This window comes from Crinia signifera, chromosome 5 (genome assembly GCF_055691185.1).
Source record: "Crinia signifera chromosome 5, ASM5569118v1, whole genome shotgun sequence".
Lineage (NCBI taxonomy): Eukaryota > Metazoa > Chordata > Amphibia > Anura > Myobatrachidae > Crinia > Crinia signifera.
The window spans coordinates 139,575,020-139,593,947 of NC_139221.1; the positions used below are offsets into that span (position 1 = coordinate 139,575,020).

General features: G+C 36.5%; 1 protein-coding gene across 2 annotated transcripts in view; it reads left to right on the plus strand.

Moving 5' to 3' along the window:
- Window positions 1-6,459: 6,459 nt before the first annotated feature.
- LOC146080614 (cadherin-10-like) overlaps window positions 6,460-18,928 on the plus strand; it is a 397,974-nt gene continuing 385,505 nt past the window's right edge. Inside the window, exons 1-2 of one of the 2 annotated variants that reach the window (XM_083188085.1) lie at window positions 6,460-6,685; window positions 7,702-7,764. The gene's annotated coding sequence lies outside the window, so the exon portion shown is untranslated. The remainder of the gene's footprint in view (window positions 6,686-7,701; window positions 7,765-18,928) is intronic. The other variant, XM_083188083.1, reaches the window with a different exon arrangement.

An 18,928-nucleotide genomic window follows, 5' to 3' on the forward strand; every position in this document is an offset into this window, starting at 1 on the left:
TTTTTCAAGGTCACAACAGTCGGTATACCGAAACAACTATGATGACTACCAACAAAAGAGGTATAGACAAAGAAGACCTTCTCGACAATATAGAGGAAGGAGAATATCCTCTAGTGGCAATTATTCACCGGAGAATAGAGGGTACCAAATGAGACAACAAAGATTCCAGAGGTCCCCATCCCCTTATCAATACCGAACATCAGCTTTTTTAGGGGAGCAACCCCAAAGAAAGGTCGGTTTTCGAAACCTTCAGAGGAAAGAACAATTACATATGAGAATGGATTCTCCTCAAGGGTTAAAAAGATATATAAGAGAAGAGGATGTAGAGGAGGAGGAGGAAGAAGAGAAAAGTTCCCCAAAAAAGAAAAGACTCACACAGACGCAAAGAGATCCGATAGAACAAACTAAATTAACATTTCCCAGAAGGAACTTTCTGAACCAGAAAAAGCCTTATTAAATAAAGGTTTAAAATTTGCGCCGGACCAGCACCTTGACAAATTCGACTTGTTCGTCGACCTTAATAAGTATGTGAGGAACCTGACTTTGAAAAGACATTTTTTGAAGAATCCTTCAAACAATCAATTAAACAATGATACGAAAGTAAGACCATTGGTGGCTCCTCCCTCTAAATACTACCCAATAGAGTCAAGGGGTAGCCACATTGAGATTTTTTATGAATCGGTGAGGAATGACTTTAGGGAAATTAAACCAAAGAAATCTAGCCATACTAATTTAAATCCGCAAGAACAACAGGCCCTTAAACAATTGAAAAAGGATAAGGAAATTATAATTAAAATGATAAAGGGGGGGCGGTAGTAATCCAAGACAAAACCAAGTACGTCACAGAAGCACATAAACTCATAGATGATACGGAAACATACGAAAAATTGGATTCAGACCCCACTACCATGTACAACAATCAACTCCTTGATTTGTTGAAAGAGGCCAGTTCCAATAAAGTCATCTGTAAGGAGGAGTACCTCTATATTTATGTAGCAAAGCCGAGGATTCCGGTATTTTACCATCTGCCGAAAGTCCATAAGAATAAGAATGACCCCCCCGGAAGACCTATTGTGGCAGGGGTCAATTCTTTATCCTCAAACTTATCCCATTTTTTGGATCTGAAACTACAGAAATATGTAAAGGAACAAAGATCACATCTGAAAGACTCAACTCAGTTACTAAGAGAGCTGACGGATTTAAAGTGGCGAAAGACTTTTAGATGGCTAACAATAGACGTACAAGCCTTATATACTTGCATTCCTCATAAAAATGGTTTGAAAGCTGTAAACGATATATTAAGGGAAGATAAGACAATCTCAGAAATGGAGAACAAGTTCATTTTGGATGGAATTAAGTTCATTTTGGACCATAACTACTTCGAATTTGAGGGTAATTATTTTGTACAACGCTGTGGAACGGCTATGGGGACGAAATTCGCCCCCTCGTTCGCAAACATATATATAGACAACTGGGAGAAGGAGTGCCTCTATGAGTCCGCAAGTTACAAGTATCCAGAAATCATCTATTACAAGCGTTACATTGACGATCTGATTTTCATATGGGAAGGAGATGAGGATAGTGTGAAAAGGTTCATTGATGAGATCCAAACAAACAATTTCAATCTAAGATTTACTTACAAACAGAATACAGTGGAGATTGATTATCTCGACTTGATCCTTATGGCTAGGGAAGAAGAAACCGTGACTTCTAAGACCTTCTTTAAACCAACGGATGCGAACAGCTACATTCCTAGTAACAGTTGTCACCTTAAGAGATGGAAGACTTCAGTCCCATATTCACAGTTTGTTCGATTGCGAAAGAACTGTAGTACAATAGATCTATATTGGGAACAGTCAAACCTGCTACTACAGAACTTTGTGGAAAAAGGTTACGACCCTATTCAAGTAGAAAAGGATCAACATAAAGCTTCACACTTACCTAGACAATCTCTGTTACAAGAAAAATCAAAGACAGAACCTGCCCGCTATTCTGACTCAAGACCATTTGTAACAAAGTATAATCAAGAACACTACAAAATAAGAAAATGTTTAGATACACACTGGCATCTCCTCCAGAAGGACCCAGTGTTGGGCCCTCACCTCCCCGAAAAACCAACTATTATTTTTAAAAAGGCAAACAATTTGAAGAATATGCTAGCACCAAGCAGATTAAAATCTTACAAAGACCCCCCGACATCCGGAAGACCTTCTTTCTTAAATGAAAGGGCAGGGATTTATCCCTGTAACAAGTGTATTTGCTGTAAGCATATAGACAGAAGACACTACGACTGGCTCAACAACAATTTTCCTGGACTTCCAAAATGTAAGGACATTGTAACGTGTGATTCAACTCATATAGTGTACTTATTGAAATGTAGCTGTAATCTCATTTATGTGGGAAAAACGAAAAGAAACCTCAAACTGAGGATACAAGAACACATGAGAAATATTAGGAATCAAGTACAAAACCATAGTGTCCCGCGCCACTTTCAGAAAGAACATAGATCCGACCTTAAGGATTTATCCTTTGTTGCCCTAGAACAAGTGAAAATAGATGAGAGAGGGGGTGACCGTGAGCTAGTTCTAACCAGACGGGAGTCCTTTTGGATCTATTCCTTGAATAGTTTAACAACTAAGGGTCTAAATGAAACCATAGAAATGACAGCCTTTCTGTGAAAACCCCTACTTAGAGTTATAACATAAATAAGTCCCACATAGGACTAGAAACTGGCCTTAGTAAGCTAGCCAAGATAAGAGTATATTAGTGTGTATAATGGAAAGGGGTATATGTATAATAATTTAATCCTTTTTTAATTTTTTAATATTTGATCGATTATTATTTATGTTAGTAAGGGTAAATATGCATCCCAATTTTGTATTACTTTTTATTTTTATTTTTTATGTTTTTTCTTATACTTTAACAATTAAGTGCTTTATGCGGTGTATCCGCAAATATGTTTAAAATTAAGAGGATGTTTAGAGAATGACAAACTGAATGATAATTATATGAGTATTGTATTTGTATTATGATTGTAAAGGTACCAGTCAGTATAAATAAGGAAATTGACCTATAATAGGTCGTTATAAGATGTAGATTGCTGATCCCGAATAATAACACTAAAAGTAAATAGATCCCCCCCCCCTCCCCCCTCCCACCCCCCACCCCCCCATTAAATAGCGATATAAATAATTAATTAATAGGTAGCACTATGACTATTTATAAAATCCCATAAAAAACCTATCAAAGAGAAATTTAGTGAAACGCAAACAATTAAGATGGCCGCCAAATGGAACGCATAGTTATCTATAAGGAACAAGTATTTACCATACAAAGTTAATACTCAGTTAGCAAACACTAACATAAACTTACACCCAAATAACAATATAACAATATAACTAGATCAGGCCATACGGAGATACAAGTATGTGTATCCCCGTTCAGCGGTGGTGGAACGCTAGCTGCATTTCCGGGTTGGGTGGAACGCAAGCCGGAAATAGCGGGCGCCCACACCGCTTAGTATAGCTAACGTGTGGACAGGAACTACCGCTCAGTTGGAGATGGAACGCAAGCCGCACTTCCGGTGCTTGCATGGAACGCAAGCCGGAAGTAGCGGGCGAAGGTACGCTTTAATCTATACGCCCTAATTAAACGATCCTAGGAGGGATCAAAGTGCGTTACTAACTGTATCTAGGTCCTAGCGGTGTGAGAACCCCACTTGGTCTATTAAAACTCACACACTGTAAGCCTTAAAGGCAAAGTATATGTTATCTTACAATACAGTGTAACGGCGATTAGCATTATGGGTAGAATAGGGAATTATGGGTAGAATCTTTTTTAATGTAATTCATCCCTTAAGATGGCTAATTTAAGTATTTAAAATTAAAAATTATAAGTAGATTTCTATTTAGCATACACCAGGGGAAATAGACCACTAATAATATAGCTGTGAGTTACCTATTAGATGAATTAAGATTGGACCAATGGGAATTAGGAGGATATGACATAGGGATGTACTTCCCTATATATACCCACACGATTTAGGACACTCAGTCTGCAGTTCTTCCCTGTAGGAGAGAGATCCTTGAGAAAAAGGTAATTATATACTTGACTGGTATCCTATATGTGTTGTAGAGAATTTAGTAATTAGATATGATGTCAATAGTTACTGATAGATTTTATAAAAAAAAAAGAAAAAAAAAAAAAACTAAAAATGTTGCCTCTTTATAGGTTGATCACACAGGGAAGAAAAGTATTTTTTGCCAGATTTTTATTGGTATGTACAATAAAGTATCTTAAAAAAGTAGCACATAATGTAGACAATGAGTGATATTAAACATTTTTTATATATGTTGTAGGTGTTTACACACTTGTATATGATTAAGCATGTCATCAGCTTAACTCTACTCTATAAAAATAATTGGTATGTATATTTTCACTTTATAAATTAGGAGGTACTTTAACCTTCAGTATGTAAGTCACTGAGAAATGTGTTAATTTTTAGGTCTGGAATAACAGTCATTTCTCCTCGTTGTCTATTGGAGGAGCTATAAGCACTTTTATTCCTATCACAGGAAAGAAAAGGTATATGCATTACCTTTTAGCTCAATCACAGGGTTCAAGTTATTGTTTTTTTCACATCACCACCTGCCTTCTTTTGTTCTATTCTTCTATAGTAGTTGGGTCTATCAGTAAAACCATGTATGTTATTTATGTAAAAATGAGTATAAATTTGTTATTAAAATGTGAATAATTGTATTTTAGAATTTTATGATGTTACCCCTGATGAAGTCGTTCTAGACGAAACGCGTTGGGATACTTCTCACGGTTTTGCCGATGAAAAAGTTGACATCAATAAACAAAGAAATTGGATGAACTCTTCTGGTCTGCTTTACTGATTTATGACCACCATACATATGGACTTTATTTATTATTTTTAAGGCGCCATACCACAATTGTGCTTTATATATATATATATATATATATATATATATATATATATATATATATTGCACTATGGATGGTGTAATGGTTAGCATTACTGCCTCACAGCGCTGAGGTCATGGGTTCAATACCCACCATGGCCCTAACTGTGCAGAGTTTGTATATTCTCCTCGTGTCTGCGTGGGTTTCCTCCGGGTACTCCGGTTTCCTCCCACAATCCAAAAATATACTGGTAGGTCAATTAGCTTCCAACGAAAATTAACCCTAGAATGTCTGTGTGCGCGTGTGTACACGTGGTAGGGAATATAGATTGTAAGCTCCACTGGGGCAGGGAATGATGTGAATGTTCAACTATACTCTGCAAAGCGCTGCGTAATATGTAAGCGCTATATAAGAAACTGTGTATATATATATATATATATATATATATATATGCATACATACATACATACAGAAAGTGACACTATTGCAAATGCATATGATGAGGTCACATAGAAATACTGACTGCAGTGCACACTAGTCAATAGTTACCTGGGGAAAAGGTACATTTGGTTTGTTATTTTACAGTATATAATGATTGCTGGCTGTGATATGAGGGCTCATCCTCTGCAGTGTTATTGTATAGAGCCTGTTAAAACATCAAGTAGTATAAAGCAAAGCATAGTAATAATACTGAGTTTTGGGCAAAATATGTTGGTGTAATTGTAATACAAGCATGTCACATGTGAAATTGCTCAAATCTATTTAATACTTTTTTTTAAATATAAACTATGCCTAAACAAGCCTATGCATACATGTTTGTGTGGAGAGCTACAGAATCTATTTAGCAGTGAAATCAGTTTGGCCTGGTACGGCATAGCAGATATAAACTCAAGGGTAAATAAGCCTGGAGAAGGATGGTGATTTATGTGATGAACAGAAGGAGAAGGAGGATTTTGCAGCAGAATAGATGTTCATTCCTCAAATGAAAATTGAACACCGGTTTCTTATATAAGATTGCCAACAAAGAAAATAACATAAAATTGGGGCATCTATTCAGCTTTGACAATGCCAATACAATTTTGTGATATTGATTTAAAATTAATGTAAGTTCTGTGATCGCTATATATATATATATATATATATATATATATATATATATATATATATATAGTGTATATATGTACACATACTGTGTATATAATGTGTATATATATATATATATATATATATATATATATATATATACTTATAAATTTTCTGTGCCACCAGCAACATTCTTAAAATTATGCAGATTGCAGAGTTTAAATTATGACTATGTTAAATTTCAAACAAAGAAAATCACTATACAGATGTGGTGTTTAACAAGGTTCATTCCATTCTCCGTCTACATTCACTTGCAAATCATTTTGCCAGTAAAAGCCACTGTTCCTCTCAGTCCCTAACCTTCCCATGATAAGTACTGCAGTTCTTTCAGCAGAGGCTTGCTGTGTTGTGTGAGAGAGGATTTTTTTTTTCCTTATTAATCAGGAGCCCTGAATGAAAGCCAATCACAGGCTGAGCTTCCCCTTGGCTTTGCTTTCCTGCCTCTTAGAGTTAAAAGTGATGCTGTGACTGTGAGGAAAAGACTGAGTTAGAATCAAGTAGAATCTTCCTTGGGAAAATATAAGCAGAAATAGATGGTAAATAGCAGCAAATGTTCAAGCTGTGGTGCTGAATCATACAATACTGCATTTCCAGGAACAGCAGCAAATTTGAAAAGGTAAGATATTTCTAAAGCATCTCTGTATTCAGGATACGTCCTCTGTTTAATAGGATGACAGCATTGCTTGCTGCATTGTAATGTAGATGAATACTATTTGTATGTAAGTATTGGAACTTTTAATTCAGTGTGTCTGGCTAATGCAAGATGTAAATCAAACAATTAGCAAGCAGCTGCAGCAGTGCATTACAAACTAAAGCTCTTTATACAGTAAATAGGGATTTTGCACTTCAGTCCGGTTTGCAGTAAATGATATATGCAAGTTCATCTAGTAGGTTAACTAAGACATGGTAAAAAAGATATATCTATATATAGATATATATATTGAGTGCCTAAATGATTTTTGAACATATATAGATAACATAATGCTATTGTGTGTTAGAAAACTACAGCAGTAACCCTCAAACAAGACGGATGTGTCTGTCTACTGTGTATGCAGGTACTGGCTTCAGGTAAAACACATTCAGTGTTTAGTCATCAGTTCAAGGTAACAATAGGATATTATTCATTTTTGGATATTAAAATACCTTTAGGGCAAAGAATAAGGACCAAATTAGTGGCACAGCATGAAATTCTTAGAAATATTCAGCTTCTGCTTAGTTATTTATTCTATGTATGACAAAAATGCAAATACTGTATTATGAATTTTGTGTCATGGTGATGTGCTGTATAACATGTTGTCAAGTCTAAATACATGATCATGCTTCCCTGAAGCAACTGTTGATGGTATTATATGATGTGGAGTTATGGTAACATGAGGTTGTGCTACATGATACTCTGTGCAGCCAGACAATCTTAGAAGCCCTCTAGCCCACAATGAGCCTGCACATGCAAATCATTGACAAACAGCACCCAGCTTCTTCTTATAACTGACATATTATCTTTTCTGCTTTCACACAAATGGAGCTGTTTCCTATAATCTTCCTCTCTCTTTCTTGTAAAAGCATCGCTATTATACTAAAATGCACATCTATTTCCAATATGTGTCAAGATATATTATTTTGTACTTTTTCCAGTCAGCCAAATGTGCCTACTCAGACTAGAGATGGATTTAAAGCAAGAATTGACAAAGCTAAAAGGTATAGCTAAAAATAATATATATATATATATATATATATATATATATATATATATATATATATATATATATATATATATATATATATATATATATACTGTATACACACACATATATTCACACACGCACACACCAAACACACACACACACACATATATATTTAGTTCACTATGAAATGCATTAAGTATCGCTTCCCAACCAGTGTGACATCTAAGCATGACTAATATGAGCATTCATTTCTATATGAGTCAGGCAGACATGTGCTAAAACATATACACTGTTTATTTCTGGGTAACCTATATTACAGCTAAGCCTCTTACCCAAGATGCTTGTTCATCTGAAAAGTGCTGAAGTTTTAGACTGCAGTGCATGTTCCCAGAGTAGTGTTACATATTTTATCTTTTTGCTGCAAAGTTAAATGTGTAATGCAAAGCTACATTTGCAGTACCAATAAATAAGCAGCTTTATATATTTTTTATATCTTGAACAGAAAGATAAATACTTTTTGGAACATAAGCTGGTAATCTTGTTTGTGCCATGGGAACCCTTTTAAATTAGACTATTCCATCGCCTTGCCAACCTGTTAAACAAAGGAATTGAATCAAAGGCTCATTTATAGTCCATGCAGCAACCCCTAATGGGAAAAAATGAATGACAGACTGGAAGTTGTTTTGTTATTATATTTTTTTCCTTTAATTTTTCAATATTTCTTCGGAGGACAACACAACCTGGCATGAAATATATTGAAGATAGCAGTCTTTTTTTGTGGATTTTATAGTGTACTTATTCAATCACCAAACAGAGTAGGTACAGTAGCATGGTAATGTCCACAGTCCTGGTATATTATTGACATAAAAGATGTAGTCTCCCTTCTATTGCAGTATGCAAAGTTTGACAAATAAATAATAATAACCTATGTATTGTTATATGCAAATATTCAGGACATAATAAAAATACCATAATACATGTTATGGGCAATGACATGTATTGATTACAAACTGTCATGTTCTAATTATCTATTTGATAAACACACACACACACACACACACACACACACACACACACACACACACACACACACATCACACATACAGCATATACACATAAATGGTCTAAGAGTTATATACACACAGGGCTATCTGCAGTTGAGGACAGTCTTATCATATCCCCTGCCTGCTTGGTGTTTTTTTTTTTTCAAACCCACTGGGGAGTTTAAATCCTCAATCCATTGCTAACTGCTTTATAACCCTTTATCAAAGTAATTCATTCTGCAGAATAGCTTTCAGAGTAATAGAATAAGAGATCTAAACTTGTAACAGAACTGTTATTGTTTAATTTGAATTTCTTAGCAAAGCAACATGAAAACAGGAAAGGTTAATTTGAAAATGATACCCAACTCTGCATTACTTATTCTACATTTCTAAAATTTCTTGAAGAAAAGAGAAATAAATTAATACAGTATGCCCTAAATAGAGTATGACTACACATACTGGCTGAATGTCTCCCTTTCTCTTTAGCAGACTGAATGGTCAGGGCAATGCAGTGTTCTATACCATTATCTATTTCTTTACTGTCTTTGTTGTAGAAGCTGAAGACTTTTGTGTGGCACAAAGCTTGTATTAAAGTAATATGTCAAATACTTCAGAAGTCGTGGTCATAATTGTAAACCATGCTTGGTTGCACTGTTCCACCGGCAAGCCATTATTTATATATTAATCACTTTGTGACTAAAAGGTGCTTATTATGATCCTGTACTCAGTGGGAAGGCAGACATGCTTGATTTCATTTCAGTTTATATATAGGTTATACTGGTGCTTGCTGAAATCTACCAATCTCCTAAATACCATTATTCACTTACCCATCACTGTCAGATGCTACACAGTACACCAGTGTGCTACCAACACTATATATGAGCTGGCTAAGAAAGCCATTGTATACTGTACTGTAGTGTATTTTGGCAAAATATGCACAATTTTTATTCCCTAAATAATCTTAATAATAGAATTTAAAGCTCAGAATTGAGTCACCAATATAGTTGCCTGGTCCATTGGATGAAGGAAGATTGTAGTGACCAACTACAGAATAACTGATTAATAGATCTGCTGTAGATTCAATTTTGAATACATACTGTACTACAGTTTCAGATAAATTCATTAAGAAGCAAAAGCATCTTGCACCCACCAGCATATTGTATAAGTAAGTTACTGTATGGAATATAAGAATATGAAAATATTACTGAGCCTTATAGTAATTTCTATTCACAATACTTCTGCACTTCCAAAAATTCTTAATGTAGTCATCATTATTTTCTTTTTAAGTAATAATATTAATAATTGGGCAATAACATGATCAAATATATTACAGTGTGAAGTCAACTCCACACAAAGGACAACATACTGTATATAGAAAACACTTTTTTATGGCACCCATTTATTTTTTTGCATTATAGTACTCATGTCTTTGGTTATGGCATCCATGTAAATACTTTATTATGGTCCCCCTTTATTATGTCATTGCATATTAGAGACGATTTCTATATAATTTATTCTCCTGAGAGGCATTTGTACTTGTATATTCGCATCCAAACTATAGATTATATAAGCATTGGCAAACTGTACCATTCTCTACAGCAGATCATTCAAAATACAAAATATATAGGGGTATATTCAATTAGTGTTGAATCCATTCCGACATTCTTTTGTTGGTATGGATCCGACACTACCTATTCAATGCAGAGGCCAAATCTTAATGTCAGATTTTGCTGCTGATTGATGCTCCTCTGGCCGGTGCCTGGATTGGGTGAGCACATCAGCAGGAGGTGGCAGTATGCACCTGGGAGGTGGCGGTATGTGGCCAGAGGTGGGGGGAGTGGAGAGTGCTGTGGGAGGCAGTGGGAGGTGAATGGGAGGATGGTGCCAGGTGAGCTGCTGCTGCTCACCTGGCACCATACTCCGTGTCTCAGTCCAACATCTTTTCAAGTCAGATTGAGATTGCCAGAAACGGGGGAAAAATCTGTCGGATTTGACCCTGTTTTCGGAAAAAAATTCAAACAGGTTGGAACATTTTGACCTGTCGGAAAAAAACAGCTAGAATTTATTTGGTTGGAACCCGTTCCGACCTATTCTAGTTGGAAACTGGTGTTTTTTTTACAAGAAAATTTTAATGAATTAAAATTGTCCATCCCAAATTCAAATAGTCCACTAACTAATAAACAGTGAAAACTCCATATATGGGATCTACCTTAGGTCTGGAATGAGAAACACTGCTCAATCAATTGGCCCTCAATTCACATTTTTGTGTGTTATGACTAATATCTACTTTTAAGTTAATATTTTAATTGAAATATGAATCATCCTTTAAAACCCAATATATGCATATTCACAGTAAACAGCACATTCTTATGCTTTATTAAAAATAACAATTTCAACATGTACAAGCTTTCTATCCATTTGACATTTGTCAAACATGATGTGAATGTTGTGGGCAAACTGACATGTGTACTCTATCTGCACAGAGGCCTCTCACATTCCAGGAATTCAAGGAGCAATACCCTCTCTTGGCAGTTTTCCCTCTTGCTTTTCTTCAGGCCCAGCACTGTGTTGGTTCTGTTATCAAATAACACAATACTCATCCTCTTCTTTTGGCCATTGGCACAGCAGCCTGTAAAGCTATCTTGCAGAATTGGTTGCACCCTCTGCCACACACACTATCACCTGTCAAAGCTAAATTACATTATTTAAGAATGCAATGGGTTGAGGTTATTTTGGATAAAGAAACCAAAGTAGAGAATTTTTTTCTTATATAGGAAACCTATATAGCCACCCTATCTACTCCTTTGAAAACACAAATTGATTTTTCATGGGTGGGGTTTGTGCCGGGTGGAAGGTAAGGCACCAACTATTTAAAACTTGACGGATTTTTGGACTATCGGGACATTCACTTACTTTATGAAATTTTAATTTGCTGTATTATTATTTGTAAATCTTGTTGTTCTGATTTCTGCCTGGAGATAATAGTTGGAGATGTGTTGTTGGTTGTGTAGACTCTGTCTTTAAACCACTGTTCTTTTGTATCATTTGACGAACTGTACAGTATGTACACCTGACACCTGACACTTCAATAAAAACATAAAACAATAACAATAAAACTCTTCAAGTTCATTCAATCATGCAGTAAACCCCACATTTTAAGCCATTTATCTAAATTTGTTGAAAAGTCCAAATATTGGGCCATGGGCCTGAGTCATGTTTGTAAGTAAAGCAAAAAAAGCAAGCAACTGGGCAAAACCATGCTACACTGCTGCTTGTACAGTAAATGCTTATTTGTGAAAAAGAAAATCCCGGAAAAATTATATTTAAAGCAACACTTCATAAAACACAATTTCTCATTTCTTATATACAGCTGACTTGGATGTTTTTTTCTATTCTATAGTTGAAATAGTGTAGTTTAAAATGTGTCTACTGCACATAGTTTTGTTTGAGACAGAGGCCCAGGTTCAGACGTTGACACATCTTTGCACACAGTAGATTTAAATAGATATTCTAATACAACAGTACCTGTCTAGTGTATAGAGCAGTGGTTCTCAAACTCTGTCCTCAGGGCCCCATTAACGTTTTCCAGGTCCCCAGACAGGTGCACTCATTACTACCTAACACATTTGAAAAAATTCACAGGTGAAGCTAATTATTTTACTTGATTCTGTGAGGAGATCTGCAAATCATGCACTGTGTGGGTTCTGAGGACCGTCTTTGAGAACCTGTAGTGTAGATATATCCACTGCCAGCATCTCAAACCACTGCTTGTGCAGAAAAGGGGAACTTTGCACAAACGTCGGTTAAACTTCTGCGCAACTTCATAAGCAAATAAAATGGTCACACATCCCTACGTGTTAGTAGCTACCCCTCCAGTTACCTCCCACAAGTGGTCATTATCTGTCAATCCTAATCCATACGTGGTGTGACAGACAAATTTGCAGTACAAAAAACATCAGCCAACTACATAAATATCAGAACTACCTCTGACCCAAGTCAATGGTTTTTCAACTTACAGCTTCCTGGTAGAGCTTAACCAATCGTTTTTATTAAATGATGTGATAGATTATTTAAAATATTTAATATTAAAACTTAATATTTTTCTCATAAGAATCTCTAATTTTCTTATGAACTTTTTGCCTTTTCATCTTATACTACTCACAGCTTCAAACTAATGCCACTGCAGATGTTGCAGAGATTTCCACTATTCCTTTGTGCAAATTCATTTGTGTTTAGAGATACGCAAATACAATTTTCGGCCAAGAGAGTGTCATCTGTAGGTGTGCAAACTTTTATTACCGTATGAAACTTTGGAGAGCGGATTGAGATGAGTCCTTGCTACATAAAGATGGGGCACCTATCAACTCCTACTCTGATCCTTTGTTTTCAGACAGATTCACCTCTTCCATGCAAATATGTATTGAATTTGCCGAATGGTTAAAGATTGCATAACCCTAAACAGGTTCTTTTATTTTGAATAAGATATATGCGCACAGACACTTTTGTGAAAAACTGGCAGGGGGTTATTCAGTCCTGGCCGCTGCTGTGCGACTCTGCAGAGCCCTGCGATCAGAGTGGAAACCTTCACCATCTAATGATGAGCTGATCTGTACTATAATTTTTAAAATGTCACAATTTAGTAAGGTGGTGATTCTAAAGCTGGGTACACATAAAAAATATTTTTTGTGCATATCATTTTCTATATTCACACTATATCAATAATGATGCGCTCTCCTGTAGATCATTGTTGACCTCCTCTGCCACTTATATATGCAGTCAAATCCTGACTATATTGTCTACGACAGCGCGCTCCTGGAAGTGTCCACTAAATAGTATTGCTTGCAATATTGTTTAATGTGTACACACTAGGGGGCTGATTCAGACCCATTTGCATGGGTCCAAATGTGGCCTTGTTTCCTTGATGGTGAGGGCTGTGCACATGCGCACACACTAATAAGCACATGTGCAAACCCCCTGTGCAGATGCCTTCGGCAAGTATCACACTCACCGAGGTGTTCGCGCAGTAAAGGGAGGGCCAGGGGGTGGCAGTAGGGGAATGCTTATCGAGTGGTGGGCAATTGGTGGGACATCGAGCGGCGCTGACCTGTTCACTAGGATGCGAGTCTACGCAGCCTAGCAAACAGGTCTGAATCAGGCCCAACATTTTTTACTCAGGGAGAACATCTAGACCAGTGTTATTCAACCGCTATGCTGTGGTACACTAGTGTGCCTTGAGCTGTTCTCAAGTTTGCCCCCAGTTCAACTGTCTCTTCGTTTCATGTAAATGGCCAATGTATTTTATATTTGTTACCATTGGGCCAATACTTTCAGTTATTTTCCTGTGGTGGCCAATGTGTTTTGCCATTTGGGGATCTCATGATGTTCCTTGGCAATTTGAAAATCTTATTTAGTGTGCTGGAAGGTAAAAAGGCTGCAAATCATTGATCTAGACCGTTCCATGGGAATTGTTGATGATATTGCATTGTTTGCAGTGTCGTGTAATGCAGGCATGTCCAACGTTGCCCCTCCAGATGTTTTGAAACTACACATCCCAGCATGCTATGGCACAGTTTTGCTATTAGAGAATGCTAAAACTATTGCAAAGCATGCTGGGATGTGTAGTTTAAAACCATCTGGAGGGCCAACGTTGGACATGCCTGGTGTAATGTGTACCTAGTTTAAAATTAATATAATGATTTAGTATTTTTACTGCTTTGCATAGGCCAAACTCATTTGAATTGGACATGCTCTTTGAAGGACCTAGATGGACCAGAAGTTGTATTGTCACACATAGATAAAGAAATTCATAACACATATTTTGTCATTTTAAATGAGCCTTCATTTATTTGGTTTGAAAACATTCATTAACATTGATGAACTGCTTTTTAAATTTAGTCTGTTAACGTTCCAACTAAACATGACTAACAAGAACTCATTTTTCATGTTCATAGATAGTCTCATCCTTCAACTACTGTGCTCAAATGACAGATACTGTGCAACATTATTACAGCATGCACATTTTTTTGATAACTGCACATATGTATGTAATCATTTGGGGGTCTATTAAGCAAGAGTCATGATAGTGGCTAATATTTTTAGCCAACATGTCTCAAAATACAGTCTGTGCCTGTGAAGTACCCATCAGCATCCTCTCTGTCTAGTAATGCTTAATCAATGTGCTGCCTTTCACAATAAAGGCTGCTAAACTAGGGGCAAAGCCATAACTTTGAGGACCCCATAGGAATATATTGAGGGGGACCCTGTCCCAGTGTATTTAGACAAACACATCTCCACAGCAGTTGTTATTTTAATGTCCCATAATAGTGCTTTAATTTATTTTATAAATAATAGTAGTGCCCTAGTTAATGTTAAATCATATTGTTGGACTGCAATAGCTCTTCCTGCTCCAGCTCGTTACTGAGTAAAGTACCAATAAATATATTGCTGAAAACTGTCCTATTGTCAATCTCTGCCAAGCCCCTCACAGCACATCAACTTTGAGTTGATGCACTGTGTCTCTCCACTGGCCAGCTGACTGGACATGCATGAGGTCTTCCAAGATCCATGCAATCCTGTTGTGGTTTATGGACAATGACACCTGCAGCTGTCAAAATCAGTGCTACTAACCGATCATACATTGCCTGGCATACCAGCATGTAATCTTGTAGATAGATTCACTGATCATATAGGGGTGCATAGCTCTCCTGTCTTTTGCAAATAATCACGGCTTTCTTACATGGGGAAGAATAATGTGGGTTGTATTCAATTTCTCCCCCAAAACAAAGGGTAATACATCTACCCCATGCTACTGACTGTTCATACAACTACCAGCATATAGCCTTCTTTTATTGGGAAAATAATTTGTGCAGATACAGTACCACTTATCTCCCATAATGAGTGCTCTTACATCTACAGATGGGGACGGGCTCTTCCTTGCTGGCAAATCGCCAGAACGTCACCGCTGGCGATCCACCAGCAGCCCGGCTCGCCATCTGACTGAGACGCGCGTCTCAATCTCCGTCGGCGTGGCGACGGGAACCCTGTCCATCTCCGCTTCAGGGAGACAGACAGGGTTGGGGGGGGGGGGGTGCGGGCAGGCGGTGGGGACCCCAGATGACCGCCGACAAGCCGGTGGTGACCCGGGGGAAGCGCTGGAAGGGGGATGCGCGCACCTCTCGTGCGCACGCCTCCCCTTCTCGCTATACAGATGGCGGCTGGCGGGGGATGGCGGCTGGCGTCGCCATCGCCATCCCCTGCAAAGATGAGCCATGCCCCATCTGTACCTCCCAGAACCTCAATTTACATTAGGACATACAGTGTCCCCAGTTCATATTATGCCACATAGAAACATAGAAACATAGAATTTGACGGCAGATAAGAACCACTTGGCCCATCTAGTCTGCCCCTTTTTTTAAACATGTTACCTCAAACCATATTTGATCCTTATTTTTATGTAAGGATATCAATATGCTTATCCCAAGCATATTTAAATTGTACTACTGTATTTGCGTCTACCACCTCTGTTGGGAGGCTATTCCACTTATCTACTACTACATTACAGTGCTGCCTGTAGTTCATATTATGTCACATTAGAGTGCATCCACTTTATATTGGGCCACATTACTGTGCTATAGTTAATATAATTTAACATTATAATATCCTCAAGATCATTTTATATCATATTACAAGCAAGTCCAGGGGCATTTTTAGATATTCAGTATTGTAGACCCCAAGACAAAAGTTTCTCCTGTGAATTTCTCAATGTTAAAAAAATGTTTTTAACTTAACTTTGATTTGGAAGGTGGGACCCTTTCAGGCCTTTCCCCCATAGCCACTGCACTCCCTGCAAGTAGTTATGCCCTTGTGCTAATCCTTGGAGGTGGGACCAGTAGGTACTTAAATGGCATGGGACAAGAGGCTGCAAAGAGCATGGGACTAGGAGCTGCTGTGGGCATGAACAGCAGACTCCTGCAAGCAGAGGACTGAAGGCTATATTTGAATAGTACAGCTAGCTGCTGTGGGTGAGGGACAGGAGGCTGCTGCAGGCATAGGACATGAGGTTACTGCAGGAATGGGGCAGAAGGTTGCTTCAGGTATTATACAAGAGGCTGCTTCAACTTGGCTAACATGCATTATGCTACAGCATAATGCCACAAAACCAGCTACATGTTAATAAAATTATGATTTAATAAACTCCCACTGAAAGGTGCAGTTTTAAAGTACTAAACAATATTGATTTTTAATAAAATCTTAAACAATTTACAAAAATAATGTGGTATGTAATTACCTTACATTAGAACATATCTTCCTATTAAAGAGTCATAACAATAAGGATTAATTTAATTTCTTTTCAATTTAAAAAATAAAAATATTTACACTTCTGACAAATGTCTTTGAACATAAATGATATTAGAAATGAATCATGTTTCAATATCAACATATCTTAAAATAATTAAACAATTTTATTTTTTAGAATTCTAAATACTGTAAATCTGTCATTGATTGGTTCAGAAACTGGATGTGACCCACCAAAACTTTTTAGGTTCCTCAGCTTTTATCAAATCTACATATAATCTGTAGGAGATAATTTTTAGAAAGAAAATATACAAAGTTTTCTAAAAATAATATATATTTTAGTGTGGTATGAGTTGTCAACATTCAGAAATTTGGCATTCAAAAGCAAACAGTTTATGAATGTTGACAATCAGCAGGTCCACATGGTCATTAAAAAAATTAATATGCAGACATGCATTTAGGTCAACATGGTTAAAGCATTGATACATTTAAAATGTTGATACCACAATGTCAGTATATGATTTTTATTTTATTTTATTAGTTTAGCCTAACCCTATAATCATGGTCAAAATGGTGAGTGTGAGTCTGTTCAAATAAGAAATCCAAAAAACATAAAAGTGAAGCAAAAACCATCTCTTTCTCAAAGTTTTCATGAAATGATAATATAAAACAATGTGTAACCTACAGTATACATCACCCCACACTAAAAATAAAAATAATCAAGTTTTTCCGACTGGTTGAAGCTGACACCCATTGCCAGGAGTTCGTACCTCCACTCTGCAGGATATATTGTTTAGTGGTTTACAAGGTTATTGTAAAACGGACACATACAGTATACAGTATGCAACATTAAACGATGGCCAAAATGCAAATTACTAGGGGCAAACTGGTACAAAAATTACTCAAAAGTAATACATTTATATTTTTCATTTAATGCTATTCATAAATAATATTGTTCTATTACTATAACTAGATATTAATACAGTATTACAGTCATCTTATGTTATTCCTTTTCATAAAAAAGTTTTTGTGTCATTATATTGAAATATATATAGATATATTTGTCCAGATATTGGAAAATAAATTGCTGTTTGAGCTACATTTCTTGAACTACTGTATGGTGCTTTTTTATTGGCGGATACAGTATGTGTTATGTTTTGGTGGTTTGCAAAAATGTAGCTTAATAGATATGGTTTCTATTCTTAACAAGTTCTTAACATGTGTAATGCTGGGATATTGAATAATCGTGATTTTAGGATACTTACAAGCAGGGAGGAAGACATTTTGTATGGTTGGCTCTTCTTTCAGTAGGGTTTTTACACAAAATTGGTCCATGTAGACCTGTGTGTACTGTAATCCTTGTACAGGGTAGTCACAAGCACACACTGATGTTGACAATGATAATGATGATTAAGTTCATGGTGACCATGATGTCAACTAGTAGTTGCATAACTCTTTATATTCTGAGACATATGCATTTCAAGATACTGTACATATAGTTTTAGGAGTGTGTGAAAATGCACAATTTATCCAAATACCTTTTTGCATAATGTAAAGTACTCCCATTTTACTTCCACATTCAATAAATCAAATATATGGCTATATGTTATTACCCTTACAATCATTAATATTTTCACTTTAATTATTTTATAAGTGAGAACTGCTGCAACATATTAATGCAGTCAATAAGTACTGTTCTCATAGTGGCATTAATTGAATGCTGAGACTTTCCTGAACATTGCTAAGACCATTCAGCAAATTTGGGTCATACTACTGTAAATGGATTTACAGTAAATTAGGTGTACTCAAGTGCGTCAGTGCAATGATAGTCAGGGGAGC